Here is a 16750-nt window from a genome sequence, read left to right as displayed (position 1 = left end):
CAGATCTCACATTGTTGGAGTAAAAGAAGCAACTATTCCAATCTATATTCCCACCAAACTACTCCTGATAAAAGTACATTTTAGGGAGGACTTATTACATCTGGATATGTTTCAGTGCCTTTCAGATAATAAGAAACAGACCCAACTTTCATTTATCTCATTTAGTGAACACATTTTTTAAAGATACGTAGTACATAGTAGTAACATAGCTCATATTTTTCAGTAACTCCTATATACTAACAATAAAGCAGTTTACAATACTATTTCATTAGACACTCATCACAGTTCCATGAGGCAGGTACTTTTATTGTTTCCATTTTGCTAGGGAAACTGAGTCATGGAGTTTAAGTACCATGTTTAAGTAACATACTTCAATAATTTGGGTAGCTGGGGTCATATTATATCTGTCTGTTCCCAAGACCAGTATTCTTGAACCGTGATTTTCCTTTAGTGAGACAGTAGAGTAGGGCAGAAAGTGAGATCTGGAAAGCCGTACACAGAGGCTGCAAAGGAGCATGTGAGAAAAGTCCTTTTTACATGGTAAGGGTAGACCCTCCCCCCACCACCTACTCCACAGAAGAACTCCAGTGTCTGAAGCTGTCCTGTGGTGCACTATAATACTAAAACACTAAAATGCTAAACCTTCTATAAAAATGACAGATCTCTCTCTCTCTCTCTCTCTCTCTCTCTCTCTCTCTCTCTCTCTCTCTCTCCCTCTCTGATTTTTCAAGACAGGATTACTCTATATAGCCCTGGCCGTCCTGGAACTCACTCTATAGACAAGATTTGCCTCAACACAGAGATTCACTTGCCAGTATCTCTCAAGAGCTACCACCACCTGGCCCCAAGATAGTAGCGTTTTAAGATGAAAGTTAGATACAAGATGCATGAAGTTTTATTAGAACTATGTAACAGATACAACATGCTCAGGAAAGCCTATATAAAAATCCAATGCCATGTGACATAAAATCGCCCATCCTTTGTACAGCATTGTAGTTGAGCTTTGAAAATCTTTCTCTTCACTCCAGTCTGCTTATTTCTTTGAAAGAATGGAAGCACATGAATTATGAACCAAAGGCTGTGGAGCCCCCAGCTGGATCAGGCCCTCTGGATAAGTGAGACAATTGAATAGCTTGATCTGCTTGGAGACACCCAGTCTGTGGGACCAGGATCTGTCCTTAGTGTATGAGCTGGCTGTTTGAAACCTTGGGCTTATACAGGGACACTTTGCTCAGTCTGGAAGGAGGTGACAGGACCTGCCTGTACTGAATCCACCAGGTTTAAATGAATCCCCAGGGGTGCCTTGATCCTGGAGGACATGGGAATGGAGGGGAGGGGCTGAGGGGAAGGTGGGGGGGAGGGGGAGAACAGGGGAACCCATGACTGATGTATAAAATTTAAAACACATAATAATAAAGGGAAAAAAAGTATTGACTTCATGTCGAATGCTCTTACTATACAAGCTTCTTAAAAAAAAAAAGTGTGTCATTTTCTGATAAACTATTATCACTCCTGCTTCTGTCCTCATGCCTCTGTCCAATTCTATGCTCTGGGACACAAGAACCTGGAATCATGACAGCTACCCACTAAATCCTGCTATCCATCATTATCAGGGCTGTATGACTCCTAGAAAAACTAAGCAATCAGAACTCTGTAAGAAGTAAAAGATCCCAGGTCTTAGTGTCAGTTTTTATGATCATTTTTATGTATCAGTGACTGCAGCAAGGCCCTCTGCAGTTGTTCTAGACAGGTAAGAGCTCTACCACTGTCCTCTGTACACCCAACCCTTGCTCCTGTAAGCTGATTGTCTAAAGGCCTCATCAGGACCTTTCTTCTCGCTCCCATGTTGGGGAACAGTTATTAACATTCAGGTTGGGAGGAGATATAGCTAAGTTCACAATGCCCCTTCCCTTCTAGGTTATAAACAGCAAGTCCTCAATTCACGTTCCTCCATCTTACTCAGTTCACCTGCTGATGCAGCTTTCAGCACATCTCATCATTTCAGTACTAATGAAGGAACACATCATCTTGAGCTCCATTCCCATCTTCCCACTCTTCTTACACTGAGGCTTGAGTCTGGGACTTAGTGCATGCTAGCTACGCATTCTGCCCCAAACTACATTCCTGGCTCCCACCCCCTGCTTTCGTTAACTTTGAAATATTGAGACTGGGTTTACACAGACTTTGAACTTAGCAGCTTCCTGCCTTGAGCTTTCAAGTAGCTGGGATTACCAACTTGTACTATCAGGCCCAGATTTCCCTGGGAGTTTCTGGACATTTTTATAAAAACACTGTTTGCTGTTGATTCTGCTCAAGAAGAGGAATCTACATAAAACAAACGCAACCAGCAGCCATTTGAGGACCTCTCTTACCGACTCCAGCTCCGAAGAGTACGCGCATTTCTCAAGTGAATTGTAATGTCCTTTAGAGGGAAAGGCTATGAACATGCATGTGTGCAGAATAATAAGTAACTGACTGTGTTAAGGTACACAACAGAGACTACTCTAAGAATTCTTTATCCTCTGTTTGAACTGTTACATTGGAAATTAAGGGGTTTCTTAAAAACTACTTTGTTGACATATGTTAATGTAGATATTTGATGTTCTTAACGTGTTCACTTTCAATTTCAATATAAGCCAATATTCTCATCTAAAATGAATGATAAAATCAATCCCAAAGGAAAGGTCTGTCTGATACAGAAGACAAACTACAGAAACTGTGTGTTTTAGGCTTGTAAGCAACAAACCTAAACTCTTCATCTTATGCCTTGAATAATGTGACTAATAATACAAACAGAAAATGTTTTGCTGATTTTTATCTTATATGAAATAAAATATTTACAATTTACACTCTTGTCTTTTGTTCAACTAGTTTTCTTGAGAATATTCTGCATATGAATACAATGTGTCTGTTCTCTCCTCCCTCCTTCCACTTTCCCATCTCCCAACATATATCCCTCCCAAGTTCATGGCTTTTAAAAATAAACTTCTATCTCCAGTAAAAGCATTGCCATGCCACATGAAGCCTCAGTTTTTCTTTTTGGTGTGTGTGTGTGTGTGTGTGTGTGTGTGTGTGTGTGTGTGCGCGCGCACACACACACACACAGACTGGGGGATTGCCCACACCCAGAGGCCAGAGGAGGATGTCTGATGTTCTGCTCTACCACTCCCAATCCCTTGAGACAGGTTGTCTCCCTGAACTTGGAGCTAGACGAGTATCCAGCAAATCCCAAAGATCCATCTGCCTCCACCCCACACAGCACTGAGGTGCACACCCCCATTATGAGCATGCACTTTCTGGCTCCATGTTTTTACATGGGTGCTGGGGATTTGAACTCAGATCCTCATGCTTGTCTAGCAGGGGCTGTTATCTATTGAGCTATGTTCTCAACCCCAGGAATTAAGTTGAAATTTAACACTGAAAAATCAAGTTTAAATTACTAGATCATTTCTGAATTTCACATTGATCTTACCACACCTTTTGTTGAAATCCCTGACCTGGGCAAAATACCTTACAGGTTTAAAAATTGGTATAACATATGTAGGTATATTCTACACATATATTCATAAATGACTAACTCACTGGACATCAAACTTACAGGCACATCTTATTGGACCAATTTTTCAGATTCATGTTTTTATAATCTAGGTAAAGTTTACAACTTTCCAGCCTCCCCAGAGTGCTCAATGAATAACAAAGCAGGAATTTAGAGTTGCAGCTTGGGAAATTAAGGGACAAATTAGCTTTAACTGATTCTAGCCACAGAAATTTCAGCCTTCTGCAAAATTTGAATATTATTATTCAGATCTTGTAGAATTTTTTCTACAGATCTTTTCAGCATCTAGAAGAGTTTTGTTTCTAAATTGGTCATTTGCAAGTCATTACTTTAGAAGGTCTTTAGAAACAGAGGGACACTGTCTTAGGAAACAGAAAAAGGAGAAGCAGAAAGCAGAGAGACGGGTTTTTGCATGAAGTCTTAGGAAAGGGAAACAAAGGGCCTTCTAGACAGAATGGCCTTGAACTCGTGCCACATGGACTGTGAAGCTGGGGTGTCATGTAGCAGCCCACTCTGAAGCAGGAGTTCCCCCGTGCTGGAGTAGGATTGTGTTGGAGAAGCAGGAGCAGTAGAGCACTCTGGAGCAGAGTTCCCCTGCAGGAGAGAAGAGGAGAACAGCATTAGGTTGTAAGGGGGCAAAGGACTGGGAAACATGGCCCAGGTTTCTTCAAGAATAACAAGTTTTGCTGCCACACCCCAGGTGCTAGACAGGGGCATGGCCCCAATACCTGGGATCTACAGCTGCAGTTTGCTTGGCTCACTACAGCCAATGCTCTGTCACCAAACGTGGTCTATGAGACCTAGTCCTCCACAGAGGCTGCAGCTCTGGTCAGTGAGAATATTGCCCCACTATTGTGGTCTCTGTTCCAAACTAGGATTGTTAGCACCCTAGTGCTCAGCCCCAACCTGGCACAGAGGACCTGGAAGGACCCTGGAGAACGAAACAGGGTAAGAAATGGTTAGTTCATGTTCTAGAGCAAAACATCCTTAGTAATTCCAAGATGAGAGATTCTTCCAAGAAAGACTCCTTTCCATTGGGACTCTGGTAAGCTGGAAGAGTGCTGGAGGCAGACAATTTCAAGGTTCTTTTGTCTTTGAAGAAGACATATGTATATGTGTGTATTGTATGTGGATATATATATATATATATATATATATTATACATATTATATATATGTATATGTGTGCATTGTACTCACTATATATAATGTGTATATGTGTGTTTTGCACATGTGTATACCTAATGCATATATGTGTGTATTACACACAATATATAACATGTATATGTGTGTATTATATTCACCATATATAATGTGTCCATGCACTACATGCTATACTTTTCCTTTCTGTGAGCATTGCATATATACATGTGTACTTATATATATACATGTATAATACACATGTATACATATTATATATTGGTGAGTACAATGCACACATATAAACATTATATATACATATATTGATGAGTACAATGCACACAAATAATGTGTACATGTATGCATTGTCTCATCATATGTAATGTGTATATGTGTGTATTGTCACACACATATATAATATGTACATGTGTGTATTGTATTTGTATTATGTAATATAAATGTTCCATTTAGGGATGAGAATTCCTTAGTCTCTTTTTCTCTACATGTTGTGGGTCTCTGTGCCAATCATCATATAACAAATGCTTCTCTGATGAAGGTTGGAAGATGCACGGATCCATGGGAATAAGGATAAATTATTGGGGATTGTTTTAATACTATGTCCTTTTAGGAAAATAATAGTAGTAGTTCTTTCTTAGGGCCTATCACTTGTCTAACTATAGTTCTTTTTTTCAGTACTTATTTATTTATTGTATTAAGAATTTTAAAAAATTTTTTTATTATATTTCAGCCTGGAAGGACAGGACTGGACGGACCTAACTATAGTTCTTGGTACCAAAATAATGATACTAAATATGGGTTTCATCCTGTGGAGTGGGCCTTAAATTCACAAAAGTATTTTGGTCACTGTTATGATGTTCATGCCTCTACTGACTTGGCAAGTCAGTCATTATTGTAGCTCACAGTGTTTACAGATGATTAAAATTGATTATTTTTCCATTAATGCAAAATAGCACCTTCCAGTGTTATGAAAGGTAGCCGGTAAGGATGAAACTTTCAAGTCTGTACCAGCTTGAATTCTCCACAGTCTATGAATGAAGTGTGTAGTATCTTCAGCAATAAGGTCTTACCATCAAATTCTGGAGGGAGACCAGTAGCACCTGCAATACCTTGCACTGTTTGGGGGTTAAGAGGGTCTCATTGACCAACAATTTCAAAATAAACCACCCCTGGTACTGGGGTTTTCATTGGTTAGTATCTTGCACCTACTAGAGGTATTCTTGCTCTATTACAGGGTGACCTACTCCTATAGAAGTTTCTGTGTGTGTGTGTGTGTGTGTGTGTGTGTGTGTGTGTGTGTGTGTCTTAGTTTGCTTCCCATTGCTATGTTAAAGCACAGACAGAAAGGAAATTTGAGAAGGAAAGATTTATTGCATCCTATAGATCACAGCCCACTGTTAAGGAAAGTTAGGGCAGGAACCCAAGCAGGAATGAGGAGACAGGAACTGAAACAGAGGTGATGAAGAAACACTGGTTACTGGCTTTCTCAGCCTGCTTCCTTATACAACCCAGGACTACCTACCCAGGGTTCATAGCACCCACAGTGGGCTGGACCTTCCCATATCAATCAATCAATCAATCAACAATCAATCAATCAATCAATCAATCAATCAAGAAGATGTCCCTCAGACATCCACACAGGGCAATCTGATGGGGGCAATTTCTCCATTAATGTTTCTTCTTCATATATGACTCTAGTATGTGTCAAGTTAACAAAAAAAACTAACCAAGACAGAAGTGAATATTACAATCTACATTATTACTGTCTAAGGAAGTGTTCAGTGATGGAGAATTTCCTGTATTTAACACACTATCTCTCCTGTTTTATTTAGTAGATGTAAAATGTTAGGTATGAAAAGAGGTATTCCAATATGTGACAAGTGGTGCTACCATTGGATTGCTGCTGAGGAGGCAAATAACCATGTTTAATGGATTTGAAGCTTGCTCCACACAGAAAATTCATGCCTGGTACTGTAAAACTGATCAAAACCAATGACTAAGGATGTCTCTTGTCCTTTGGGAGAGCCATGTCTATTGATTCCTTCTAAATATGCATGTTTGAGCTGGAGAAACAGCTCAGCAGTTAAGAGAACATACTGTTCAGCTCCCAGCACCCATGATGAGCAGCTTCCAACAGCCTGTAACTCCAGTTTTAGGATGCCCACTACTTCTGGCCTCCACAGGCACCTGCATGGATGTGTATATACAGGCACACACAATACACAAAAGTAAAACTAAAATCAACCTTTAAAATTAACATAGTTATTTGCCTCTCCCACCAAGGTTGCTGCCCGTGGTAACTTTGAATGGCCACATAGGCTAGCATGTGGGCAATACACACTGGAAAGCACATCCACCTGAATCCCCAACCAACAGCACAAAGATTCTCTGAGATCAAATCTCTGAAAGAATCCATGTGAGCTCTAAGCACAGATTTGCAAGCCATTTACATAGGAAATTGTTACATGCTGGGGCCTCAAATCATGGGAAGGTGACTCTGATTCTGGTTGGACACATCCCTTGGGACAGTAATATCTTGGAGGAACAATGCAGTCAGGAAAAATCTTCCCTTGCCCAGTTATCCAACTTGAAAGCTGTGCTTGGAATTATCTCATGGGGAAAGGGGAGAGATAGAGGGGAAAGAGAATTTTGAGCCAGCAACGTATGTTTCCTATCATACAACAAATAATAAAGCATATTATTATAATAATAAAGGGAATGTTATTTCTAATGGTGGTATTATAATGAGACAGAAAAGGACAGATCTGAAAGGCAAATCAAATTGGTCACCCCAGAACCAATGGGGTGGTGAGAGAGTACGGAGCAAGGCAGGAGAATGAGGAACGTACTTGACAGAGAGCACAGTTCTGTTCTCTCTACTCTCCATCTGCTAGCTACATTGGACCGGAGTCAGCATCCCTTCCTTTGGTGGTATCAGCCCCTGCATAAATCTCACAGATCTGTCATTATGTCTCTCCTCTGTTTTAATATGTTAACTAACACAGGATATATTAAATATAGAGCTCTTCACAGGTACTTACTTTGTGAGGTTCTATTAATTCATTTCTTTCTTTCAATAATCTAACACATACTGTATTAGGTGCTAAAAACATAAAACCGATTAAGATGTAATCCTTTGTCCTTGAGGCACAGAGTCAAATGCAGGAACTGAATAAGTGAGAAAATAATTATAAGGCAATCTGAAAGTGCTTACTACAGGTGTGAAAAAAAGCCACAGTGCACAGAGAAGGTTTAAAAGCTAGGAGTCTAGCTTAATGGAAACGTCCAAACAACAGAATACTGCCAGAACCACAACCTTACAGTGTATAAATGCGAGCTTTCCTTGGGCAATCTTTCTAATTCATAGGCATCTCCTGCTGGGGGACCACCTTGTAGAAGAGAAAACAGGATAATGAAAAGAGACAAATTCTCAGTTCACAATTGTACAGAGGCTAAGAAATAAGGGAAGAGGGGAGACTGAAAATGGAGTGTAAGCTATTGTAAAGCATATTGATGCCACCTGTTAAGGTCAAGAATAATGGGAGAGCTTTTCTAATTAGCAGTCTGCACTTTGTCCTTCATCCTGTGGTCACCTTCCCTGCTGATTGTTAATGGTGTGCTTCAAATCTGAAACCACAGAAGCATCGTTTTCTTAATGGTGCTTAGCTCCAAATCAGAAAGTTCAAGGAATCTAGTAGTTCCCAGGGCAAACTTTTCTGTGTTCCCTTTTAGTCTTGCAAAATGCAGGATGGCTTTTGATTGACCACACTAATGGCAGTGTAAGTTAAGAAAGGCTGTTGCTTTTTATGCCAAAGAAAATGATCTTTTTAGTTGTGTGTGTGTGTGTGTGTGTGTGTGTGTGTGTGTGTGTCCGCGCGTGCATACACGCGCTTGCCTCTTGGGGGAGGGATGCTGAACATGTCTGGGGGAGATGGGTATGCATGCCTGCCTGCCTTCCTGCATGCACAGAGGCTCAAGAGTATCCTCAAGTGTCGTCCCCAAGAATATCACCTGCTCTGCTGAGGCTGGTTCTCTCATTAGCCTGGGATTCACAATTAAGCTAGCTTGTCTGGCCAGTAAGCCCCCAGTGATTTCTTGTCTCTATGTCCCCAGAGCTGGGATTATCAGAACACACCACAACTCTAAGACATTTTACATGGCTGGTAGGGACAGTACTCAGGTCCAGTCTTGTAAGGCAACACTACCAAGTGAACACTCTCCCCATTCCCCAAACAATCTTTTAAAATGGAAATTGCACTGACATAAGGGAATCATATATAAGTAACACAGTGGCTAAGAAAAATAATTTCCCTAATGCTTACAAGGGTCTTACTTCTTTAAATTTGGTGCAATGTTCTTTTGAGCAACTGATGTCATTTTAAAAGCAAATGCTTTACAGAGATCTATTTGGGAGCTGTGATTTTACTATTATAGGAAGAAAGGCCAAATTTAATTGGCAATTGTTGACTTCACCATCATTGCCCAAATGAACAATACACCAGCCCATAGAGATTGGACACAAGACTCAAGACATAGCTTCCTCCTCAGTTTGGACATGTGAGTGTACCTCGGAATGAGGAGACTTGATGCATTTTTTGTTGGCTGTTCTTCAAAAATGCTTTTGTGGTATCAATGATATATTAATGGCTCAGGTTTCTAGTTCATTCTGATTTTAAACTACCTGATGAATTTAACCACACACAAGGTAGAAAGGCCTCAGAATGCAAAATCAGGCTATGTGAAATGCCTTCTAGCATATGCAGATGTCACCTCTGAGGGTCAAAGAGCCTTCAACATGCAAGCTGAAACTCCCCTTGCCAGTCAGTCACTTCATCATCTCCTTGCATCTGTTAACAAAGTCTTAGATTCAAAATGCCTGTAGGTTCTAGGCAAATGAGGTAATTATGTGCATGTAGTCATGGTGGAGCATAGTAAACTGGAGATCAATTGGCATTTCCTAAAGAAGCCCAAAATCAAAACTGGGGAGCAAGCTGCCTGTAAACCAGACCAAGCCTGGAGGCTTGCCTTCTACGTGTGATCTCTGGGTTAGATGAGGTTAGAACTCCAATTCTAGTAATTTTAGAGTTCTTATTTCTTTGGCTTAACACTCTCGGGAGCTGAGCTCTCCTCTGATTACATATTAGGCACCTCTGAAAACTTCATTAATTCACTGCATCACCCAGAACCAAACCATATATCACTTCTTCCGTGGCACTCTTTATGCATTGCTCGATGATTGCAGGCTGACATCTGACAGGTCTATTTATACTTGGAGAAATGGAAAGAGTGATTTTAATTATGAAGGTGTCAGAGACTGTTGAAGTTAATCAATTTTAAAAATGGTACTATATTTCAAGAAACTTCATCTGGGCAAAAGATATGTGTTTTTATTCACCCAAACTTAAAATTAATGAGTGGTTAAGTACATTCTTTGTTATGATGCATCCGCAAAATGGAGATAAATTCTTGGGGCTTGAAAATCAATTGCAACATAATGAAAAAAAAAGAAAAGAAGCAATTTCTCTGCTTTGATGAAACATCTCGAATTTGTTAAACATATAAAGACATCCAGGTACATAAAGGAATGAGTTCACTAATCAGAGTTCGGTTGCAATAGGACAGCAGAGAAAAAAAAGACAAGAGAGTTTCAAGAATTAAGTATGTCATTGGTTAAGTGATTCATCTCATAGAGAAATGGCATTATCAATAACTATCAAGGAGATTTAGGCTTTGGGAAATAGAGCTAATTTCATCTGGAATAAATGAGCGCATGTAGTAACAACGTAGGAAAAATAGAGCCAATGGACATTTAATCTAATCTAAGCAGACAATGACAAAATAGAGCAGGTTTCCTAAAGGACAATTGAGAAGAGGCAACTTCCACCATCTTTATTCACCCCTTAGGTGCTTACATAGGGCTGGGCACAATGTCATTGATCAGAAAGTGAGTGGAGAGGCCCTGCCATCCATCAACACATTTAAAGCATTTCTGAATGCTATTTCTAAGAACTATGGCCAGAATAATTAACCATATCTAATATTTGCATATTTAAAATGGCCATCCAGACCTCAAGCAGCTGCCATCAAGACGTTTACATCACGTTAACTAATCACCCAGGCCTGTGAATGGAAGTCTCTTCCCCTGACCAATCCATCAATAAAGAGCTAATTAATGGCCTTTTCATGCTCAGCCCTGAGACGGATTCCTTAATAGCAGTAAGCAAAATTTTCCTATGTAAATTGACTTAAAATGACAATATAGTTACAATAAATTGGAGCACATTTTATGGGTCTTGAAACAAAATGAAACTAACTGTGAAAGCTCATATTTGTTATACATATAAGAAGGTAATAAACCCAAATTAGCTATGTACCTCATTCATGATTATCATTTAATTTATTTACAATTGCCAAGGATACTTAGTCATAAGAAGAGAAAAAAACTAAGCTTGGATGGAAAGTTGTTTTGTTTTATTGTTAATCAGTTGTTTAAACAATATATGAAAAATATGAGTTGTTTGTCTTTCAAGGCTAAAGATACTTTTTCCTATAAAATCATCCTTATCTAGGGCTGAGGATGTGGCCCAGTTGGTAGAGTGCTTGCCCAGCACACACAGAGCATCACATTGTCAGGGTGTGGTAGTGCACATCTATAATCCCAGGAATCAGGCTAGAGGCAGGAGGAACTGAAGGTCAAAATCATCTTCTGATACATAACAAGTTGAGCTACATGAGAGACATATCAACATATCTTTTAAAATCATAGTCACTTTTATGCTCCATGATCAACAGGGAGACTAACCTTATGTTATCTAAACCAAAAAATAATAATAATAAATATAGTAGATGATTATAGAGATATATTCAGAGATCAAGCAAAGGGTGTTATGGTTATTATGTTTTATTGTTTCTCTTGGTTTTAACTTAAATTCAGCCAGGAATATAATACAAATTTATATAAAGATTTTAAATGATAAATCCTGTTTACATAATGGATTTTCCATTTCTTTTACTAAAGACCTTTGGTTGCATGGTCACTTGGCCTTTTCTAGATATGAAGGTATACCTTTCATGACCTTTTCCCTCTTTCACTGAGTATGCTATGAAAGATTGGGTGATAATATAGGAAATAAAGCTACAGATGGTCAGAACATGTTTCCTTCCTTCCCCTGTCAGTGAATATAAATGGAATGAATTAATGGATTTACTCCATTCTTACGTAAGCAACCTATTCTGAGAAGACTGACTATTTCCCACTGTTTTCTGCCTTTGCTCCCTAGAATCAGCTCAAAGTGAAACTGTCTTTTTTGTGAAAGCCATAATGGTGGAAGTCAAGCAAACAGTATTGGGATTCATCAGGCACAGGCACAAGCTACAGTATTTGGCTAGAATCTCACCTATCAATCTACTTTTCCTTTGTAGCAAATATCCATTAGGAAACCATCATGTGCCATATATTGTTTAGACTCTACATGTGGTTTGAATGAGAAATATTCCCCATAATCTGCGATATTGAACACTGTTCTCCAGTTGGTGCATAGGAAAGCTTAGGTTCCACAGCCTTGCTGGAGGAAGTATGTCACTGGGGACCGTCTTTGGAATTGAAAGCCCCTCCTACTTCTGGTTTGTTATCTCTGATTGGTGGTTGCCATTTAAGGTGTGAGCTCTGAGCTCTCTGCTGACACCATGCCTGCCATCCTGCCTGCTGCCACACTCTCACAACAAGATGGACCCTGGAACCATAAGCTCAAATAAACTCTTCTATAAGTTGTCATCCCATTTTATCGCAGGAACAAAAAGTACACAATGCACCAAAACTATCTAATTAAATCAAATTCATGTTTACTAAAGAGACATTTTGCTTGAAGGATTATTGAAAGAAGGTAAAGGGATGGTTGCACTAGAGGAGGAGGTGCTGTTGTAATAAAGAGAATACTGTGACCATAAAACTCATATACACCAAAAGAAGGATGTGTGTGAGGTGCTTTCCTAGATAGGGAGCAGCAAAAAGACTTCAAAGAGCCCAATGTGAAGAAACAAAAAGAGAAAATGGCTAATCCCATAGCTATTCAGATGTTTTGCCCTACTGAGAGCAAATTCACACATGGGCTATCTTCAGCTGAACCAAGTTTAGTGGCCTGAGCAAAAGAAAGAATGTCCACAAGCTTAGTTCACTGACTGTGTGCTCTGACTGACAAGGGATGGATGATCAATGGGCAGTTCATCTAATTAGCTGTGAGGCAAAAGAAGAGTGGGATGTGGGTCTTCTCTAAGTCAATTAGGAAGGGATGTTCTTTGCTAGCCTCTTTCCCAAAGCACAGAAGATGGGAAAATGTAACTTTCTCCATTTTAAAGGATTACACAACAGGTGAAGAACAAGATTGTCAGGCCACAGCCACAAAACAGACTCTGAAATTCCATGGAGAGAGAGGAACTGGAATCCCAAGACCTGTTCATAATATAGCTACTTCAAACTCTATTGTGTGCTAAGAATAAAACAAGTTGATATGAATACAGAGATGGGACATGACTAGTAGATATGAGACACAAGAAATCTCATTCAGGAGACCACATCTGAGCTGAGAAATAACTGAGTAGCAGCATGGCAGGTGAGACCATGCTGAATAACACAGAGAGCAGCAAGGAGGATGGAAAGGAAGGCGCAAGCATTGTGAGGAACTGGATTCCAGCTGTTCTATAGCCAGGGAAAGATATGACAAGAAATAAACTAGAAAGTGCCCATGAACTGATTAGAGACTAAAAATCATCTGAACTGGGGCCATGGTATTAGGACATAAGAAGTAATCAAATTCAGTGTGACCTTTGGATATGACACCCTCACAGGCTTCTGTCTGAGCACTTGGTCCCCTGCTGGTAAGCTGTTTGGGGCAATTGTGGGACCTGTAGGAAGTAAAATCTATCTGGAAGAAGTGGATAAGTAGAGGAGGGTTTTAATGGTTTATATTCTGAACCCACTTCCTGTCCTCTACATCCTGCTCTTCTGAGATGTAAGGAATCCCAGAAGCATACACCTCTGCTCCAGTTCTGTTTTGAGTTGCTTCTTGCTGTGTCTTTAATCACAACTACAAGAAAAGTATCTAATAAAAACTAACAATAATGTTATCAAAATACAGTTGAGACACAAGGAAATACATGTGCCATCAAGGAACCCTTTTGAGGATCTTCAATGTGTCAGGCAGTTTTGCAGAGATCACATGTAATCTTCACAAAATTTGATGCTGATGAACACAGGTACATTGTTCTTTGTCTCTGTCTCTCTGTCTGTCTCTGTTTCTGTCTGTCTCTGTCTCTCTCTGTGTCTCTCTGTCTCTCTCTCTGTCTGTCTCTCTCTCTGTCTGTCTCTCTCTCTCTGTCTCTCTCTCTGTCTCTCTCTCTCTCTTTTTCTCTCAGAAACAGAGAGAATAAATAACTACCCAAGTGCTGAGTCCACCATAGATTGTTCTTAAAATGTGGACCTAAAACATGGGGTGAATGGTAGCACTATTTGTTAAGACAGGGTGGCAGAAGGTGCATTTGAGTGTGACAGCTCAGGATGGCTGTATTAATTTTCTAATGCTCACAAAACATCCAAATGATGGTGTTGACAGTTCAATTTGACATATTCTGGAGCTCAGGGAAAGTCTTAACTTGAAACTAATTTAGAGCATCTTTGGTATGTAGATAACATTAAACAGCATGTGACCAAATGAAATCACCTAGGAAGGAAGAGGTGAGGAATATACCTTGGGCACTCTACAGCTCAGCAGAAATACTGCCTGTCTTCAGCCTCTAGGCCTACATTTCCTGACAGCAGTATGAGGTTGTATGTTCTGAGCACTCCTGTGTGAGTTGGTTTTCCATTTCTGTGATAAGATGTGTCTTAGTTGGGGTTTCTATTGCTGTGGAGAGATACCATGACCAGGGCAAATCTTATAAAGGAAAACATTTAAATTGGATGGCTTACAATTTGAGAGATTTAGTCCATTATCATCATTGTAGGACATGGAAGCATGTAGGCAGACATAGTGTTGGAGAAGGAGCTGCGAGTTCTACATCTTGATCTGCAGGCAACAGAAAGGAAACTGTCTTACTGGGTGTTGCTTGAGCAAAGGAGACCTCAAAGTCCACCCCCCACAGAGACACACTTTCTTCTATAAGGCCAAACACACTCCAACAAAGCCACACCTCCTGATAGTGCCACTCCCTTTGGGGGCATTTTCTTTCAAACCACCACATTCCAATCTCTGGTCCCCAGAAGTTAGTAGCCATATAACAATGCGAAAATTCAGTCCAACTTCAAAAGTCTCCATAGTCTATAGCAGTCTCAAACTTGTTTAAAAATCTAAAGTTCAAAGTCTCTTCTGAGATTCATGCAATTTCTTAACTGTAATCCCCCGTAAAGTCAAAATAAAAAAGAAGATTACATATTTTCAATATCTAATGTCAGAGGATCTACATTACCATTCCAAAATGTAGGAAAGGCAGCATAATGAATAAATACTGGGCCCAAGCAAGAATGAAAAACAGCTGGGCAAATTCTAAACTCTGTATCTTGATGTCTGATGTCAAAATGCTCTTCAGATGTCAACTTTGTTGACGGCAACATACTTCTTTCTCTGGTTCCAGTCCTTGTGAGTAGCTTTTCTCAGCAGGTATCCTATGGCTCTGGTATCTCCAATGTCTTGGGGTCTCCAAGGCAATCCAGGCTTCATCTTCATAGATTCATGTGATAGCCTCTCTAGACCTTCATTCAGGAACACTCCTGACACATACCTGGCCTCAGTGGCTTTTCTTAGTAGCAGAGGCAAATTCCACAGCCCTTTTATTATAGCCTTAACTCCAGTTTCATGGCCAAATCTGCCAAGTTCTGCTGCTTGCTGGGGCTGGAACAAGGCCTCTCATTGAATTACCTCTTCTCCAGCTTTCCATCCATGGTTTCCTTCACTGCCTAAGTTTGGCTGTCCTAGAACTTGCCTCAAACTCAGAAATCAACCAGCCCCTGCCTTCCAAGTTCAGGGATTAAAGGCATGCACCACCACACCTGGCTCTAAGTTTTCTTTAATTTTTTTTTCACAAGTTGGAAACTTAACTGGGTAGGATATCGTCCTAAGGCTGCCACTCCCTTTATTCCATTTCTTAATCTGTCTGCCTCCTTGAACACAGGACCTTAGTTCCATTCCACTTCCTGGTGCTCTTTTTTTTTCCCTCAGATTATACATTTTGTATTTTTCCTTTCTCAGCTTGCCCCTTTTCATTATAAATCTTTGTAAACATGAACAGTAGTAATCACACAACAGAGTCTATACTAGGATATTTTGAGATTTCCTCTGACATTGGAATTCATCCAAACCTGTTTTATTTTAATTTTTTAAATTATATTTGTGTTTTAATTTTACACATCAGCCATGGGTTCCCCTGTCCTCCCCCCTCCCGCCCCCATCCCCCACCTTCCCCCGAGCCCCTCCCCTCCATTCCCATCTCCTCCAGTGCCAAGACTCCCCTGGGGATTCATTTAAACCTGATGGATTCAGTACAGGCAGGTCCAGTCCCCTCCTTCCAGGCTGAGCATGTGTCCCTGTGTAAGCCCAAGGTTCCAAACAGCCAGCTCATGCACTAAGGATAGGTCTGGGTCCCATTGCCTGGGTGCCTCCCAAACAGCTTAAGCTATACAATTGTCTCACTTACCCAGAGGGCCTGTTCCAGCTGGGGGCTCCACAGCCTTTGGTTCATAATTCATGTGCTTCCATTCGTTTGGCTATTTGTCCCTGTGCTTTTCCAATCTTGGTCTCAACAATTCACACTCTTACAGTCCCTCCTCTTTCTCGACAATTGGACACCTGGAGCTCTGCCTGGGGCCTGGCCAAGGATCTATGCATCCATTTCCATCAGTTATTGGATGAGAGTTCCAGCATGATCGTTAGGATGTTTGGCCATCTGATCACCAGACTAGGTCAGATCAGGCTTTCTCTTGACCACTGTCAGCAGTCTACAGAGGATGTATCATTGTGGATTCCTGGGGACCTCTCGAGCACTCTGC

The sequence above is a fragment of the Onychomys torridus genome, chromosome 2 (assembly GCF_903995425.1).
Source record: "Onychomys torridus chromosome 2, mOncTor1.1, whole genome shotgun sequence".
Taxonomy (NCBI): Eukaryota; Metazoa; Chordata; class Mammalia; order Rodentia; family Cricetidae; genus Onychomys; species Onychomys torridus.
This window is presented reverse-complemented; position numbering follows the sequence as displayed.